General features: G+C 41.5%; 1 non-coding gene across 1 annotated transcript; it reads left to right on the plus strand.

Moving 5' to 3' along the window:
- The first annotated feature begins 18,778 nt into the window (after nucleotides 1-18,778).
- LOC130953847 (small nucleolar RNA R71) lies at nucleotides 18,779-18,886 on the plus strand. Its single transcript, XR_009076008.1, has one exon. It is a non-coding gene; the product is annotated as a small nucleolar RNA R71 (small nucleolar RNA).
- The last annotated feature ends 422 nt before the right edge of the window (nucleotides 18,887-19,308 follow it).

Here is a 19,308-nt window from a genome sequence, read left to right on the forward strand (position 1 = left end):
CCAACCTACAGCAAGCATAAAGACATGGAAACAGTTATCAGACAAATTCCTGAATCATTTTTACCCTCCAAAAAGGATGACACAGCTAAGGCTGGACATCCAAGGCTTTAAACAAGAGGATAATGAATCCCTTTATAATGCCTGGGAGAGGTATAGAGGTATGCTAAGAAAATGTCCCTCTGAAATGTTTTCAGAGTGGGTACAGTTAGACATTTTCTACTATGGGCTTACAGAAAAAGCTCAGATGTCTTTAGACCACTCAGCTGGTGGATCTATACACATGAGGAAAACAATTGAAGAAGCTCAAGAGCTTATAGACACTGTTGCTAGAAACCAGTATCTGTACTCTAGCAATGAGTTCGTTCCAAAGGAGGAGGTCATGGCATTAGTCACTGATCCTAATCCTCAGGAACAGATGAATGAGCTTAATCAACAGTTGCTCCTGATGACAGAACAGTTAGCAGAATTTAAAGAAATGCTCCATGGTACTAAGGTTGCTAATAAGAGCATAGAACTGCAGTTGAATCAAGCAAAACAGCAATTATCTAAACAGATAACAGAGGAGTGCCAAGCAGTTCAATTGAGGAGTGGAAAGACCCTGAATAACACTGTTCAAAAGAGCAAAAAGCCAAATAAGGAACAAATGACAGAGGACAACCAACCCACTGTTCAAAATCCCTCTGAGGACAGTAAGAGCCCAGAGAGGAATATTGGCGTTCAAACGCCAGAAAGGGAAGGAAAGCTGGCGTTAAACGCCCATTCCCTGCCCAGTCCTGGCGTTCAAACGCCAGAAAAGGGAGAAAAGTTGGCGTTAAACGCCCATTTTCCACCCAATTCTGGCGTCCAAACGCCAAGGGAGGATCAGACACCTGAGAGTGCTGACAGTAATCCCCCTAACAAGGCTTCTTCAACCACTTCTGTACGGAATAGACCTGCAGCATCTAAGGTTGAAGAATATCAAGCCAAGATGCCTTATCCTCAGAAACTCCGCAAAGCGGAACAGGAGAAGCAATTTGCCCGCTTTGCAGACTATTTAAGGACTCTTGAAATAAAGATTCCTTTTGCAGAGGCACTTGAGCAAATACCTTCTTATGCTAAGTTCATGAAAGAGATCTTAAGTCATAAGAAGGACTGGAGAGAGACTGAAAAAGTGTTTCTCACTGAAGAATGCAGTGCAGTCATTCTAAAAAGCTTACCAGAAAAGCTTCAAGATCCTGGAAGCTTTCTGATACCATGCACATTGGAAGGCACTTACACCAAGATAGCCTTATGTGATCTTGGAGCAAGTATCAATTTAATACCTGCATCCACTATCAGAAAGCTTGGGTTGATTGGAGAAGTCAAACCAACCAGGATATGCCTCCAACTTGCTGATGGCTCCATTAAACACCCATCAGGCATAATAGAGGACATGATTGTCAAGGTTGGGCCATTTGCCTTTCCAACTGACTTTGTGGTGCTGGAAATGGAGGAGCACAAAAGTGCAACTCTCATTCTAGGAAGACCTTTCCTAGCAACTGGACGAACTCTCATTGATGTACAAAAGGGGGAAGTAACCTTGAGAGTCAATGAGGATGAGTTCAAGTTGAATGCTGTAAAAGCTATGCAGCATCCAGACACACCAGAGGACTGCATGGACGCTGACATTATTGACTCTCTGGTAGAAGAGATCAATATGGCTGAAAGCCTAGAATCAGAGCTTGAGGACATCTTCAAGGATGCTCAAACTGATCAGGAAGAGCCAGAGGAGGCAAAGGAATTTTCGAAAATTCCTCAGGAGGAGGATAAGCCTCCCAAGCCTGAACTCAAACCACTACCATCATCCCTGAAATATGCATTTCTGGGAGAGGGTGACACTTTTCCAGTGATTATAAGCTCTGCTTTAAATTCACAGGAAGAGGAAGCACTGATTAAAGTGCTAAGGACACACAAGACAGCTCTTGGGTGGTCCATAAGTGATCTTAAGGGCATTAGCCCAGCTAGATGCATGCACAAGATCCTGTTGGAGGATAATGCCAAACCAGTGGTTCAACCACAGAGGAGGCTAAATCCTGCCATGAAGGAGGTGGTGCAGAAAGAGGTCACTAAATTACTAGAGGCTGGGATTATTTATCCTATTTCTGATAGCCCCTGGGTGAGCCCTGTCCAAGTTGTTCCCAAAAAGAGAGGCATGACAGTGGTTCATAATGAAAAAAATGAACTGGTTCCTACAAGAACAGTCACAGGGTGGCGCATGTGTATTGACTACAGAAGGCTCAATACAGCCACCAGAAAGGATCATTTTCCTTTACCATTCATAGACCAAATACTAGAAAGACTAGCTGGTCATGATTACTACTGCTTTTTGGATGGCTATTCAGGCTACAACCAAATTGCAGTAGATCCTCAGGACCAAGAGAAAACAGCATTCACATGCCCTTCTGGCGTGTTTGCCTACAGGAGGATGCCTTTTGGTCTGTGCAATGCACCTGCAACCTTTCAGAGGTGCATGCTCTCTATCTTCTCAGATATGGTAGAGAAATTCCTGGAGGTCTTCATGGACGACTTCTCAGTATATGGAGACTCATTCAGCTCCTGTCTTAACCACCTATCACTTGTCCTGAAAAGATGCCAAGAGACTAACCTAGTTTTAAACTGGGAGAAATGTCACTTTATGGTGACTGAAGGAATTGTCCTTGGGCACAAAATTTCAAGCAGGGGAATAGAGGTGGATAAGGCAAAGGTAGAGGTAATTGAAAATTACCACCACCTGCCAATGTTAAGGCAATCAGAAGCTTTCTGGGGCATGCAGGATTCTACAGAAGGTTTATCAAGGATTTTTCGAAAATTGCTAAACCTCTGAGTAACCTGTTAGCTGCTGACACACCATTTGTGTTTGACACACAGTGTCTGCAGGCATTTGAGACCCTGAAAGCTAAGCTGGTCACAGCACCAGTCATCTCTGCACCAGATTGGACATTACCATTTGAATTAATGTGTGATGCCAGTGATCATGCCATTGGTGCAGTGTTGGGACAGAGGCATAACAAACTTCTGCATGTCATTTATTATGCTAGCCGTGTTCTAAATGATGCACAGAAGAATTACACAACCACAGAAAAAGAATTACTTGCAGTGGTCTATGCCATTGACAAGTTTAGATCCTACTTGGTGGGATCAAAGGTGATTGTGTACACTGACCATGCTGCTCTTAAATACTTACTCACAAAGCAGGATTCAAAACCCAGACTTATCAGATGGGTGTTGCTTCTGCAAGAGTTTGATATAGAAATAAGAGACAGAAAAGTGACAGAGAATCAAGTAGCTGATCATCTGTCCAGAATAGAACCAGTAGCAGGGGCGTCCCTCCCTTCTACTGAGATCTCTGAGACTTTCCCAGATGAGCAACTCTTTGCCATTCAGGAAGCTCCATGGTTTGCAGACATTGCAAATTATAAAGCTGTAAGGTTCATACCCAAGGAGTACAGCAGTGTGCAGAGAAAGAAACTAATTTCAGATGCCAAGTACTACCTTTGGGATGAACCATATCTCTTTAAGAGATGTGCTGACGGAGTGATCCGCAAGTGTGTACCCAGAGAAGAAGCACAAAAGATCTTATGGCACTGCCATGGATCACATTATGGAGGACATTTTGGAAGTGAGCGAACAGCCACTAAAGTTCTCCAGTGCGGCTTCTACTGGCCTACTCTCTATAAAGATTCCCGAGAGTTTGTGCGTAACTGTGACAGTTGCCAAAGAGCTGGTAACCTGCCTCACGGATATGCCATGCCTCAACAAGGAATATTAGAGATAGAATTGTTTGATGTATGGGGAATTGATTTCATGGGACCATTCCCACCATCATACTCAAACACTTACATTCTGGTGGCAGTGGACTATGTATCTAAATGGGTAGAAGCAATTGCTACACCCACTAATGATACCAAGACTGTGCTTAAATTCCTCCAGAAAAACATTTTCAGCAGGTTTGGCATCCCCAGAGTGCTAATCAGTGATGGGGGCACTCATTTCTGCAATAAACAGCTGTACTCTGCTATGGTTAGATATGGAATCAGCCATAAAGTGGTAACTCCGTATCATCCACAGACTAATGGGCAAGCTGAAGTATCTAACAGAGAGCTAAAAAGAATCCTGGAACGGACTGTGATGGCCCGAAGAAAGGATTGGGCAAAGAGCTTGGATGATGCTTTGTGGGCATACAGAACAGCATTCAAGACTCCTATAGGCACCTCTCCATACCAACTGGTGTATGGGAAGGCCTGTCATTTGCCTGTGGAACTGGAACACAAAGCCTACTGGGCAACCAGATTCCTAAACATGGATGCACAGTTAGCTGGTGAGAAAAGACTGCTCCAGCTAAATGAGCTAGAGGAGTTCAGACTCAATGCCTTTGAAAATGCAAAAATTTATAAGGAAAAGGCAAAGAAGTGGCATGACAAGAGATTGTCAACCAGAATCTTTGAGCCAGGACAAAAAGTTCTGCTCTTCAACTCCAGGCTCAAACTGTTTCCAGGAAAACTCAAATCCCGGTGGAGGGGTCCGTATGTGATTACAGGAGTATCACCATATGGATATGTTGAGCTTCAGGATATTGATTCTGACAAGAAGTTCATTGTTAATGGACAGAGAATCAAGCACTATCTTGAAGAAAATTTTGAGCAGGAATGCTCAAAACTGAGACTTGAGTGATTCTCAGTGAAAGTCCAGCTAAAGACAGTAAAGAAGCGCTTGCTGGGAGGCAACCCAGTCATTAGAAAGTTGTATAAGTTGTTCTTACAGAGGCAAGTATCAAAAATGAAGGAATTCACAGAGTTACAGAAGGATTCAGCTCAAAAAGCAGAGAAAATGAGCTTACTGGCGAAAAAACGCCAGTAAGGGGCATTTTGGGCGTTAAACGCCAGAATGGGCACCATTCTGGGTGTTTAACGCCAGTAATGGTACCATTTTGGGCGTTAAACGCCAGAATGGGCACCATTCTGGGCGTTTAACGCCAGGTGTGCAGCATCCTGGGCGTTTTAGAAAAACGCCCAGTGAGGAAGAATTTCTGGCGTTTAACGCCAGCCAGGGTACCTGGCTGGGCGTTAAACGCCCAAGTGGGGCAACAGATGGGCGTTAAACGCCAGAATGAGTGCCATTCTGGGCGTTTAACGCCAGCTTGGTGGGGGGACCACAATTTTGTTTTCAAATCAGATTTTTTTCAAACTTTCCTTTTCTCACCCATACTTTTCTACAAAATCACACTTCAATCATTCATCATTCACTTTCAAATCTTCAAAAATCAAAACCTTTTTTTTCAAATTTGTTTCAAATCAATTACAAACATTGTTCAAAAATTTCACCCTTTTCTCAATTTCTTCTCATATCTTCTCAAATCTCCTTTCAAATTCTTCTTTTTTTTCGAAAATTCCCCTCCCCACCTTATAAATACACGTTTGTTCCCCTCTTCCACCACACCATTCGAATTTTCTCTTCCTCCCCCTCTCTTCTCTCTTCTCTTTTGCTTTAGGACAAGCAAACCTCTAAGTTTGGTGTGCTTTTCCGTGATCACTAAGCCAAGATTCATCAATATCATGGCTCCTAAGGGAAAACAAACCAATTTAAGAGGCAAGAAAGAGAATAATCCAAAGAATCTTTGGAATGAAGAGAAGTTCTTAACCAAAGAACATGAAGACCATTATCATAAAATAATGGGTCTGAGGTCAGTGATCCCGGAAGTTAAATTTGATCTGAAAGAAGATGAATATCCGGGGATCCAAGAGCAAATTCGAAACAGAGGATGGGAAGTTCTAACCAATCCTGAAACAAAGGTTGGAAGGAACATGGTTCAGGAATTCTACTCAAATCTGTGGCTAACAGATAAGCAGAGAATGACTGGAACTGCTTACCATACCTACAGAACCATGGTCAGAGGGAAAGTTATATACTTTCATCTGGACAAAATAAGAGAAATCTTCAAGTTACCTCAACTGCAAGATGATCCTGATTCCTTTAATAGGAGGATGGTGAGAGTAGATAAGGGGTTGGATCAAGTTCTAGAGGACATATGCCTCCCTGGAACTAAGTGGATAACCAATTCTAAGGGTGTCCCAAACCAACTCAAGAGGGGAGACCTCAAGCCAATTACAAGAGGTTGGCTAGACTTCATTGGGCGTTCCATATTGCCTACTAGCAACCGTTCTGAGGTCACCATCAAGAGGGCAGTGATGATTCATTGCATTATGCTTGGAAAAGAAGTGGAAGTGCATCATGTGATTGCTTGTGAGATTTACACAATTGCAAATAGGAATTCTACTGTAACCAAATTGGCTTACCCAAGCTTGATCTCCTTGCTCTGTAAAGAGGCTGGGGTGAAGATAGAAGAAGATGAATTCATACCCATTGAACATCCAATCACCAAGAAGACAATGGAAGGAGCAAGAGAAGCAAGGGCGTGAAATTCAAGAGATGAAACGCCAAAAGCTCTCCTCTCAAGCTGAGGGAGCATCCACTTCTCAAAATCAAGGTTGTTGAGTCCTAACTCTGTGAACACCTCTATCATTAGAAGCCTATGTTTGCGTTTTTTTGTTTTGTTTTCTATTTTTATTTTTAGTTTCATCTTATATCTGTATTTGAGTTTTGTTCTTAGTTTATAATTAATAAAATTTAAGTTTATGCCTTAAAGCTATGAATGTCCTATGAATCCATCACCTCTCTTAATTGAAAAATGCTTTAATCACAAAAGAACAAGAAGTACAGGGTTTCGAAATTTATCTCTGAAACTAGTTGAATTAGTTTGATGTGGTGACAATACTTTTTGTTTTCTGAATGTATGCTTGAACAGTGCATATGTCTTTTGAATTTGTTATTCATGAATGTTAAAATTGTTGGCTCTTGAAAGAATGATGGAAAAAGAGACATGTTATTGAGGATCTGAAAAATCATAAAAATGATTCTTGAAGCAAGAAAAAGCAGTGAATTCAAAAAAAAAAAAAAAACAATTTCGAAAAAAAAAGAAGAAGAAAAGAGAAGGAAAAGAAAAAGAAAGAAATAAAGTTGTGATCCAAGGCAATAAGAGTGTGCTTAAGAACCCTGGACACCTCTAATTGGGGACTTTAGCAAAGCTGAGTCACAATCTAAAAAGGTTCACCCAATTATGTGTCTGTGGCATGTATGTATCCGGTGGTAATACTGGAAGACAGAGTGCTTTGGGCCACGGCCAAGACTCATAAAGTAGCTGTGTTCAAGAATCATCATACTTAACTAGGAGAATCAATAACACTATCTGGATTCTGAGTTCCTAAAGAAGCCAATCATTCTGAATTTCAGAGGATAGAGTGAGATGCCAAAACTGTTCGGAGGCAAAAAGCTACTAGTCCCGCTCATCTAATTGGAACTATGTTTCTTTGATATTTTGGAGTCTATAGTATATTCTCTTCTTTTTATCCTATTTGATTTTCAGTTGCTTGGGGACAAGCAACGATTTAAGTTTGGTGTTGTGATGAGCGGATAATTTGTATGCTTTTTGGCAGTGTTTTTAGTATGTTTTTAGTATCTTTTAGTTAGTTTTTAGTATATTTTCATTAGTTTTTAGTTAAAATTCACTTTTCTGGACTTTATTATGAGTTTGTGTGTTTTTCTGTGATTTCAGGTATTTTCTGACTGAAATTGAGGGTCCTGAGCAAAAATCTGATCCAGAGACTGAAAAGGACTGCAGATGCTGTTGGATTCTGACCTCCCTGCACTCGAAGTGGATTTTCTGGAGCTACAGAAGCCCAATTGGCGCGCTCTCAACGGCATTGGAAAGTAGACATCCTGGGCTTTCCAGCAATATATAATAGTCCATACTTTGCCCAAGATTTGATGGCCCAAACTGGCGCTCAAAGTCACCTACAGAATTTCCAGCGTTAAACGCCGGAACTGGCATAAAATTTGGAGTTAAACGCCCAAACTGGCATGGAAGCTGGCGTTTAACTCCAGAAAAGGTCTCTACACGAAATTCCTTCATTACTCAGCCCAAGCACACACCAAGTGGGCCCGGAAGTGGATTTTTCTGTCATTTACTCATTTCTGTAAACCTTAGGACACTAGTTTACTATTTATAGGATCTTTTGACATTGTATCCGTACCTTATGACCTCATAACATTTTGTACACGTTTCTTTCCACAGTATGAGTCTCTAAACCCCATGGTTGGGGGTGAGGAGCTCTGCTGTGTCTTGATGGATTAATGCAATTACTACTGTTTCTTATTCCATCATGCTTGCTTCCATTCTAAGATAACACTTGTTCTTAATCCGGATGAATGTGATGATCCGTGACAATCATCATCATTCTCAACTATGAACATGTGCCTGACAACCACCTCTGTTCTATCTTAGATTGAGTAGTTATCTCTTGGGTTCTTTAATCGGAATCTTTGTGGTATAGGCTGGACCTGATGGCAGCATTCAAGAGAATCCGGAAGGTCTAAACCTTGTCTGTGGTATTCTGAGTAGGATTCAATGATTGAATGACTGTGACATGCTTCAAACCTGTAACCTACTGGGCGTCAGTGACAGACGCAAAAGAGGGATTCTATTCCGGTAGGGGAGGGAACCAAACCGGTGATTGTCAGTACTGTGACAGAGTGCGTGCATTAGCTTTCACTGCGCGGATGGGAGGTAGCCATTGACAACGGTGAGACCCTACACGAGCTTGCCATGGAAGGAGACTTGCGTGTTTGATGAAGAAGACAGTGGGAAAGCAGAGATTCAGAAGACGGAGCATCTCCAAAACCTCAACCTATTCTCCATTACTGCAATACAAGTAATCATTTCATGTTCTTTTGCTTTTCACAATCAATCCTGATAATTTCTGATCTCCTGACTAAGATTTACAAGATAACCATAGCTTGCTTCAAGCCGACAATCTCCGTGGGATCGACCCTTGCTCACGCAAGGTATTACTTGGACGACCCAGTGCACTTGCTGGTTAGTTGTGCGGAGTTGCAAAAGTGTTATTGCAATTTCGTGCACCACTCACTTAGTCAAGATCCGCGTGCCTGACAACCACAAGCGGTTTACATGATGTTCAACGTAGTCATTGGACGACAGCCAGAGTATATTCTCTTGGGTCTCTGATCCACGGATTTGTATCACTTCTCCTGACAACAGAGCATCCGAATTCATGATTAGAACCTTCGTGGTATAGGATAGAACTAATAGACAGCTTTCATGAGATCCGGAAAGTCTAAACCTTGTCTGTGGTATTTCGAGTAGGATCTGGGAAGGGATGACTGTGACGAACTTTAAACTCGCGACTGTTGGGTGCAGTGACAGTGTGCAAAAGGATCAAGGGATCCTATTCTTACACAAGTGAGAACCGACAGATGATTAGCCCTGCGGTAGCTGTGCCTGGTATTTTTCATCCGAGATGAGAAATTCGACAGTTGATTAGCCGTACAGAAACCATAGCCAGACCATTTTTACTGAGAGGATCATACAACTTGCCATGGAAGGGAGGACGCATGATTGGATGAAGACAATAGGAAAGCAAAGGTTCAGAAGCAACGAAGCATCTCCAAACGCTTATCTAAAATTCCCACCAATGAATTACATAAGTATCTCTATGTTATTTTCCGTTTTATTTATCTTTTAATTATCAAATCCTCATAACCATTTGAATCCGCCTGACTGAGATTTACAAGATGACCATAGCTTGCTTCAAGCTATCAATCTCCGTAGGATCGACCCTTACTCACGTAAGTTATTACTTGGACGACCCAGTGCACTTGCTGGTTAGTTGTGCGGAGTTGTGAAAAGTATGATCACAATTTCGTGCACCAACTAGAATGGAAGTAAAGCTTTCGGATTGTTTCTTCATGGAGAAGGAATGATCATAACAAAACTACTTATAACTAGTATCAACAAGAGTCTGGGTGAGCTTAATGTTCCATTGTCTGCTTGCTTGCTTAAGCCCATAAAGAGACTTTTGCAATTTATAAACCAAACCTGGTTGTTACACAGTCAAACCGGGTGGTATCTTCATATAAGCTTCCTTCTCCAAATCTCCAGGAAGAAAGGCAGTATTGACGTCTAGCTGTTTCAAATGTCATTTCTTTGCCGCTGCTAATGCTAACATTACTCGTAAGGTAGTCATTTTCAGAACTGGACTAAAAGTATCACCATAATCCACTCCTTGCACTTGAGTGAATCCTTTTGCAACTAGCCTCGCTTTGTGCCTTTCTATGGTATCATCGGGATTGAATTTTACCCGAAAAAATGCATTTGCAACCCATAGGCTTCTTTCTTATTGGGAGCTCAGTGAGACACCAAGTTTTATTCTAATCTAGAGGTCTCAATTCAGCTTGTATTGTATTTCTCCAACATTCATGTGCAGCCGCTTCCTCATAAGTGCCAGGTTCCAGATTTGAGGTGACGAATAGTGAAAGAGATTTATATTTTGGGATTAGTTTATCATATGATAAGTATTGTGAGATAGGATATAAAGAGCTAGGGTTGACAAAGTTGCTAGAGTGAGCTGCGTGGGTTATCATACAATGGGAGTCCTTTAAATAAGCAGGCAATTTCTTGACTCTTTCAGATTTTCCAGTGATGCAGTCATGTGTGATGTCATAGTTTTGTGAAGCAGGTGCATTGTTAGTGGACGGTGTAGTAATTGGTGCAATAGTGTGTGAGGAAATTGGTGAATGCATTGAACTTGAGAAATGTTCATTTGAATCTGTGAGTGTGATAGGTGTGGGTAATTGCAAATGATGTGTGGATGGTGCATCATATTGAAAAAGATCAATGCATTGTGGAGTACAGGTGGGTACCGCATGAATGTCAGTGCTAGTGGAATATGAAAATGGAAAATGAGTTTCATAGAAAGTTACATTTCTAGATATGAAATTTTTTTTTGATTTTAAATCAATAAGTCGAAAACCCTTTGTTCCTAATTTAAAACTAAGAAAAGCTATTTTCCTGGCTCTTAGGTCTAATTTTGTTCTTGAATTTGTTAATATGGAGGCATATGTAAGAGAACTAAATACTCTTAAATATGAAAGGTCAGGTAAATTACCATACAAAAGCTTATAAGGACTAGCATTATCTAGTTTAGTGTTGGACAGCCTATTAATTAGGTGAATAGCGTGAGCAACCGCGTATTGCCAAAAATAATGTCGAATTCCTGATTGAAATAACAGTGCTCTAGCAACACCTAAAATGTGCTGGTGTTTTTGTCTACAATCCCATTTTGCTCTGGTGTTTCTACACGAGAAGTTTGGTGTAAAATGCTAGTTGATGCAAAAAAGGATTTTAGAGTAAATCTACTCTTGTCATCCACCACAGTCAAAAAATACCTATGTGCTTCATTAGAAGGTGTAAAACCCGAGAGATTAGTAAATAATTAACGAAAAAAATAATTATTAATCCAAGAAATTATAAAATGAAATTTTAGAGTTTAATGTGGTAGAATTAATTAATATATAAATTTTGACACCAATTTTAAAGAAATTGGCCCAAAATTGGACCAAACGAGTCGAACCGGTCAAACTGGGTCCAAACCGGACCTATGGGCCCAACCGACTCATTAAATAAATGAGCATCAACCCCTTCCCTTCCTATTTCTGCATGCAGAATGCAAAACTCACCAAGGAGGGGGGAAGAACTCTCTTCCATAGGCAAACCCTCACTCAAACTTTGTTTCCACACAACTTCTCGCTCCGAGCTCCGATCGCCGCACCATTTGCGGCCACACGACCGTGGCATCGAGCTCTACAAAGCCCATCACTTAATTAGGTAAGGAAGCCATGTTTTCCTTTTCAATTTTCTCTTCTCCAAATTCGAAATTCAATGTGAAATTATGTTGAATTTCGCATGATTCCAATGTTTAGGTTCGAGTTAACTTGCGGGTATTGTCGGGTTTAGCTTGTTTGAGCTGTGGGTCAGGTAAGAACCCTCCAACCCTTTTTGAGATGTGGATGTAGTGAACTCTATATTGATTATAGTGATAATTGTGATGTTAGATTGAAATTGGTTATCGGTTGGAGTTAATTTGAGAAATTGGAAGCTAGTGGATTTGCTTTGGAGGCTGGGTATCGTTGGTGAGGGGGGCTGGAGTTGTGGAGCTTGTGGTTCAGAAACGCTTGAGGTGTTCAAGGTTATCAGAAAATCGGCCAAGGTATGGTTTAGGTTTCTTGTATTTAATATATAATGTTCTGTGAAAACATAGGCTAGGTGACCCTAGGATATGTGTGAATACATGAGTATGATATTTGCCTAGCTCCTTTAATGATGATTATTGATATGGATTAAATATCTGTTGGTGGTTATTGTACATAACAAGAGTAGGATGATAAATGATGGGTTAATGATGTTTGATATGTTGGAAATGATGGATATGTATAGGTAAAGGATTGAAGATGAAGTGTTGTTATAATTGTGAAGTTCATGCTTGAGAATTATATAGAAATGAGGTATAGTTGATTATGGTAAGTTGTGGAGGCAGTATGGTTCTGATATGGTGTGTTGGTGGTGCACGAAATTGTGATCATCAATGGCGCCATCAACATGGTACGCTCATTGCAATCTCAACTTTTTATCACAACTCCGCACAACTAACCAGCAAGTGCACTGGGTCATCCAAGTAATAAACCTTACGCGAGTAAGGGTCGATCCCACGGAGATTGTTGGTATGAAGCAAGCTATGGTCACCTTGTAAATCTTAGTCAGGCAGACTCAAATGGGTATGGGTGATATATGAATAAAACATAAAGATAAAGATAGAGATACTTATGCAATTCATTGGTGAGAGCTTCAGATAAGCGAATGGAGATGCTTGGTCCCTTCCGTCTCTCTGCTTTCCTACTGTCTTCATTCAATCCTTCTTACTCCTTTCCATGGCAAGCTTATGCAAGGGTTTCACCGTTGTCAGTGGCTACCTCCCATCCTCTCAGTGGAAATGTTCAACACACCCTGTCACGGCACGGCTATCCATCTGTCGGTTCTCGATCAGGCCGGAATAGAATCCAGTGATTCTTTTGCGTCTGTCACTAACGCCCAGCCTTCAGGAGTTTGAAGCACGTCACAATCATTCAATCATTGAATCCTACTCAGAATACCACAGACAAGGTTAGACCTTCCGGATTTTCTTGAATGCCGCCATCAGTTCTAGCCTATACCACGAAGACTCTGATCTCACGGAATGGCTGGCTCGGTTGTCAGGCGAGCGCTCGGTTGTCAGGCGATCAACCATGCATCGTGTATCAGGAATCCAAGAGATATTCACCCAATCTAAGGTAGAACGGAGGTGGTTGTCAGTCACACGTTCATAGGTGAGAATGATGATGAGTGTCACGGATCATCACATTCATCAAGTTGAAGAACAAGTGATATCTTGGAACAAGAACAAGCGGAATTGAATAGAAGAACAATAGTAATTGCATTAATACTCGAGGTACAGCAGAGCTCCACACCTTAATCTATGGTGTGTAGAAACTCCACCGTTGAAAATACATAAGAATAAGGTCTAGGCATGGCCGTGAGGCCAGCCTCCCAAAGAGGGTTCAATCATCAAAACATGATCAAAAGATCCCAAAGATCAGAAGATGAAAATACAATAGTAAAAGGTCCTACTTATAGAAAACTAGTAGCCTAAGGTTTACAAGGATGAGTAAATGACATAGAAATCCACTTCCGGGCCCACTTGGTGTGTGCTTGGGCTGAGCAATGAAGCATTTTCGTGTAGAGACTCTTCTTGGAGTTAAACGCCAGCTTTTATGCCAGTTTGGGCGTTTAACTCCCATTTTGGTGCCAGTTCCGGCGTTTAACGCTGGAAATTCTGAAGGTGACTTTGAACGCCGGTTTGGGCCATCAAATCTTAGGCAAAGTATAGACTATCATATATTGCTGGAAAGCCCAGGATGTCTACTTTCCAACGCCGTTGAGAGCGCGCCAATTGGGCTTCTGTAGCTCCAGAAAATCCACTTCGAGTGTAGTGAGGTCAGAATCCAACAGCATCTGCAGTCCTTTTTAGTCTCTGAATCAGATTTTTGCTCAGGTCCCTCAATTTCAGCCAGAAAATACCTGAAATCATAGAAAAACACACAAACTCATAGTAAAGTCCAGAAAAGTGAATTTTAACTAAAAACTAATAAAAATATACTAAAAACTAACTAGATCATACTAAAAACATACTAAAAACAATGCCAAAAAGCGTACAAATTATCCGCTCATCACAACACCAAACTTAAATTGTTGCTTGTCCTCAAGCAACTGAAAATCAAATAGGATAAAAAGAAGAGAATATACAATGAATTCCAAAAACATCTATGAAGATCAGTATTAATTAGATGAGCGGGGCTTTTAGCTTTTTGCCTCTGAATAGTTTTGGCATCTCACTCTATCCTTTGAAATTCAGAATGATTGGCTTCTTTAGGAACTCAGAATCCAGATAGTGTCATTGATTCTCATAGTTAAGTATGATGATTCTTGAACATAGCTACTTATTGAGTCTTGGCTGTGGCCCAAAGCACTCTGTCTTCCAGTATTACCACCGGATACATACATGCCACAGACACATAATTGGGTGAACCTTTTCAGATTGTGACTCAGCTTTGCTAGAGTCCCCAACTAGAGGTGTCCAGGGTTCTTAAGCACACTCTTTTTGCCTTGGATCACAACTTTATTTCTCTTTTTTTTTCGTTTTCTCTTTCTCTTTTTTTTCGTTTTTTTTTGTATTCACTGCTTTTTCTTGCTTCAAGAATCATTTTTAATAATTTTTCAGATCCTCAGTAACATGTCTCCTTTTTCATCATTCTTTCAAGAGCCAACATTCATGAACCACAAATTCAAAAGACATATGCACTGTTTAAGCATACATTCAGAAAACAAAAATATTGCCACCACATTAAAATAATTAAACTGTTTTCAAAATTCATGCAATTCTTTCTTTTTTCAATTAAGAACATTTTTTTTTTCAAGAGAGGTGATGGATTCATAGGACATTCATAACTTTAAGGCATAGACACTAAGACACTAATGATCACAAGACACAAACATAGATAAACATAAGCACTAAAATTCAAAAAAACAGGAAAATAAAGAACAAGGAGATTAAAGAACGGGTCCACCTCAGTGATGGCGGCTTGTTCTTCCTCTTGAAGGTCTTATGGAGTGCTTGAGCTCCTCAATGTCTCTTCCTTGTCTTTGTTGCTCCTCTCTCATGATTCTTTGATCTTCTCTAATTTCATGGAGGAGGATGGAATGTTCTTGGTGCTCCACCCTTAGTTGTCCCATGTTGGAACTCAATTCTCCTAGGGAGGTGTTTAGTTGCTCCCAATAGTTTTGTGGAGGAAAGTGCATCCCTTGAGGCATCTCAGGGATCTCATGATGAGAGGGGTCTCTTGTTTGCTCCATCCTTTTCTTAGTGATGGGCTTGTCCTCATCAATGAGGATGTCTCCTTCTATGTCCACTCCTACTGAATAACAGAGGTGACAAATGAGATGAGGAAAGGCTAACCTTGCCAAGGTAGAGGACTTGTCCGCCACCTTATAGAGTTCTTGGGCTATGACCTCATGAACTTCTACTTCTTCTCCAATCATGATGCTATGGATCATGATGGCTCGGTCTAGAGTAACTTCGGACCGGTTGCTAGTGGGAATGATTGAGCGTTGGATAAACTCCAACCATCCTCTAGCCATGGGCTTGAGGTCATGCCTTCTTAGTTGAACCGGCTTCCCTCTTGAATCTCTTTTCCATTGGGCGCCCTCTTCACAAATGTCAGTGAGGACTTGGTCCAACCTTTGATCAAAGTTGACCCTTCTTGTGTAAGGATGTTCATCTCCTTGCATCATGGGCAAGTTGAATGCCAACCTCACATTTTCCGAACTAAAATCTAAGTATTTCCCCCGAACCATAGTAAGCCAATTCTTTGGATCCGGGTTCACACTTTGATCATGGTTCTTGGTGATCCATGTATTGGCATAGAACTCTTGAACCATTAAGATTCCGACTTGTTGAATGGGGTTGGTAAGAACTTCCCAACCTCTTCTTCGGATCTCATGTCGGATCTCCGGATATTCACCCTTTTTGAGTGAAAATGGGACCTCGGGGATCACCTTCTTCAAGGCCACAACTTCATAGAAGTGGTCTTGATGCACCCTTGAGATGAATCTCTCCATCTCCCATGACTCGGAGGTGGAAGCTTTTGCCTTCCCTTTCCTCTTTCTAGAGGTTTCTCCGGCCTTGGATGCCATAAATGGTTATGGAAAAATAAAAAGCAATGCTTTTTCCACACCAAACTTAAAAGGTTTGCTCGTCCTCGAGCAAAAGAAGAAAGAATAGAGGAGAAGAAGAAGAAATAAGGAAGAAGGGAATGGCTTTGTGTTCGGCCAAAGAGGGGGAGAAGTGGTGTTTAGGTTGTGTGAAAATGAAGGGGTGAAGAAGGATTTATATAGGAGAGGGGGCTCATGGTTCGGTCATGTATGGGTGGGTTTGGGAGGGAAAGTGGTTTGAATTTGAAGGGTGAGGTAGGTGGGGTTTTGTGAAGGATGGATGCGAGTGGTGAAGAGAAGATGGGATTTGATAGGTGAAGGGTTTTTGGGGAAGAGGTATTGAGGTGATTGGTGAATGGGTGAAGAAGAGAGAGAGTGGTGGGGTTGGTGGGGATCCTGTGGGGTCCACAGATCCTGAGGTGTCAAGGAAAAGTCATCCCTGCACCAAATGGCATGCAAAGATGCATTTTTAGCCAATTCTGGCGTTAAACGCCGGGCTGGTGCCCATTTCTGGCGTTTAACGCCAGGTTCTTGCCCTTTCCTGGCGTTTAACGCCAGTCTGGTGCCCCTTTCTGGCGTTAAACGCCCAGAATGGTGCCAGACTGGGCGTTAAACGCCCATCTGCTAGCCTTACTGGCGTTTAAATGCCAGTAGGTTCTTCTTCCAGGGTGTGCTGTTTTTCTTCCTGTTTTTCATTCTGTTTTTGCTTTTTCAATTGATTTTGTGACTTCTCATGATCATCAACCTACAGAAAACATAAAATAACAAAGAAAAAAATATATAAAATATAATATTGGGTTGCCTCCCAACAAGCGCTTCTTTAATGTCAGTAGCTTGACAGTGGGCTCTCATGGAGCCTCACAGACACTCAGAGCAATGTTGGAACCTCCCAACACCACACTTAGAGTTTGAATGTGGGGGTTCAACACCAAACTTAGAGTTTGGTTGTGGCCTCCCAACACCAAACTTAGAGTTTGACTATGGGGGCTCTGCTTGACTCTGATTTGATAGAAGCTCTTCATGCTTCCTCTCCATGGTGACAGAGGGATATCCTTGAGCCTTAAACACAAAGGATTCTTCATTCACTTGAATGATCAATTCTCCTCTATCAACATCAATCACAGCCTTTGCTGTGGCTAGCAAGGGTCTGCCAAGGATGATGGATTCATCCATGCACTTCCCAGTCTCTAGGACTATGAAATCAGCAGGGATGTAATGGTCTTCAATCTTCACCAAAACATCCTCTACAAGTCCATAAGCTTGTTTTCTTGAATTGTCTGCCATCTCTAGTGAGATTCTTGCAGCTTGCACCTCAAAGATCCCTAGCTTCTCCATTACAGAGAGAGGCATGAGGTTTACACTTGACCCTAAGTCACACAGAGCCTTCTTGAAGGTTATGGTGCCTATGGTACAAGGTATGGAGAACTTCCCAGGGTCCTGCCTCTTTAGAGGTAATTTCTGCCTAGACAAGTCATCCAATTCTTTGGTGAGCAAAGGGGGTTCATCCTCCCAAGTCTCATTTCCAAATAACTTGTCATTTAGCTTCATGATTGCTCCAAGGTATTTAGCAACTTGCTCTTCAGTGACATACTCATCCTCTTCAGAGGAAGAATACTCATCAGAGCTCATGAAAGGCAGAAGTAAGTCCAATGGAATCTCTATGGTCTCATTTTGAGCCTCAGATTCCCATGGTTCCTCATTGGGGAACTCAGTGGAGGTCAGTGGACGTCCATTGAGGTCTCCCTCAGTGGCGTTCACTGCCTCTCCTTCCTCTCCAAATTCGGCCATGTTGATGGCCTTGCACTCTCCTTTTGGATTTTCTTCTGTATTGCTTGGGAGAGTACTAGGAGGGAGTTCAGTAACTTTCTTGCTCAGCTGTCCTACTTGTGCCTCCAAATTCCTAATGGAGGATCTTGTTTCATTCATGAAACTTTGAGTGGTTTTGATTAGATCAGAGACCATGGTTGCTAAGTCAGAGGGGTTCTGCTTAGAATTCTCTGTCTGTTGCTGAGAAGATGATGAAAGAGGCTTGCCATTGCTAAACTTGTTTCTTCCACCATTATTGTTGTTGAAACCTTGTTGAGGTCTCTGTTGATCCTTCCATGAGAAATTTGGATGATTTCTCCATGAAGAATTATAGGTGTTTCCATAGGGTTCTCCTAGGTAATTCACCTCTTCCATTGAAGGGTTCTCAGGATCATAAGCTTCTTCTTTAGATGAAGCATCCTTAGTACTGCTTGGTGCATTTTGCATTCCAGACAGACTTTGAGAAATCAAATTGACTTGTTGAGTCAATATCTTGTTCTGAGCCAGAATGGCATTCAGAGTATCAATCTCAAGAACTCCTTTCTTCTGATTTGTCCCATTGTTCACAGGATTCCTTTCAAAAGTGTACATGAATTGGTTATTTGCAACCATTTCAATTAGTTCTTGAGCTTCTGTAGGCGTCTTCTTCAGATGAAGAGATCCTCCAGCAGAGCTATCCAAAGACATCTTGGATAGTTCAGAGAGACCATCATAGAAAATAACTATGATGCTCCATTCAGAAAGCATGTCAGAAGGACATTTTCTGATCAATTGTTTGTATCTTTCCCAAGCTTCATAGAGGGATTCTCCATCCTTCTGTCTGAAGGTTTGGACTTCCACTCTAAGCTTACTCAATTTTTGAGGTGGAAAGAACTTTGCCAAGAAGGCATTGACTAGCTTTTCCCATGAGTCCAGGCTTTCTTTAGGTTGTGAGTCCAACCATGTCCTAGCTCTGTCTCTTACAGCAAAAGGGAATAGCATAAGTCTGTAGACCTCAGGGTCAACCCCATTAGTCTTGACAGTGTCACAGATTTGCAAGAATTCATCTAAGAACTGATGAGGATCTTCCAATGGAAGTCCATGGAACTTGCAATTCTGTTGCATTAGAGAAACTAATTGAGGCTTAAGCTCAAAGTTGTTTGCTCCAATGGCAGGGATAGAGATGCTTCTCCCATAGAAGTCGGGAGTAGGTGCAGTAAAGTCACCCAGCACCTTCATTGTATTATTTGCATTGTTGTTGTTTTTGGCTGCCATGTCTTTTTCTTTGAAGA

This window comes from Arachis stenosperma, chromosome 9 (genome assembly GCF_014773155.1).
Source record: "Arachis stenosperma cultivar V10309 chromosome 9, arast.V10309.gnm1.PFL2, whole genome shotgun sequence".
NCBI classification, from domain to species: Eukaryota; Viridiplantae; Streptophyta; class Magnoliopsida; order Fabales; family Fabaceae; genus Arachis; species Arachis stenosperma.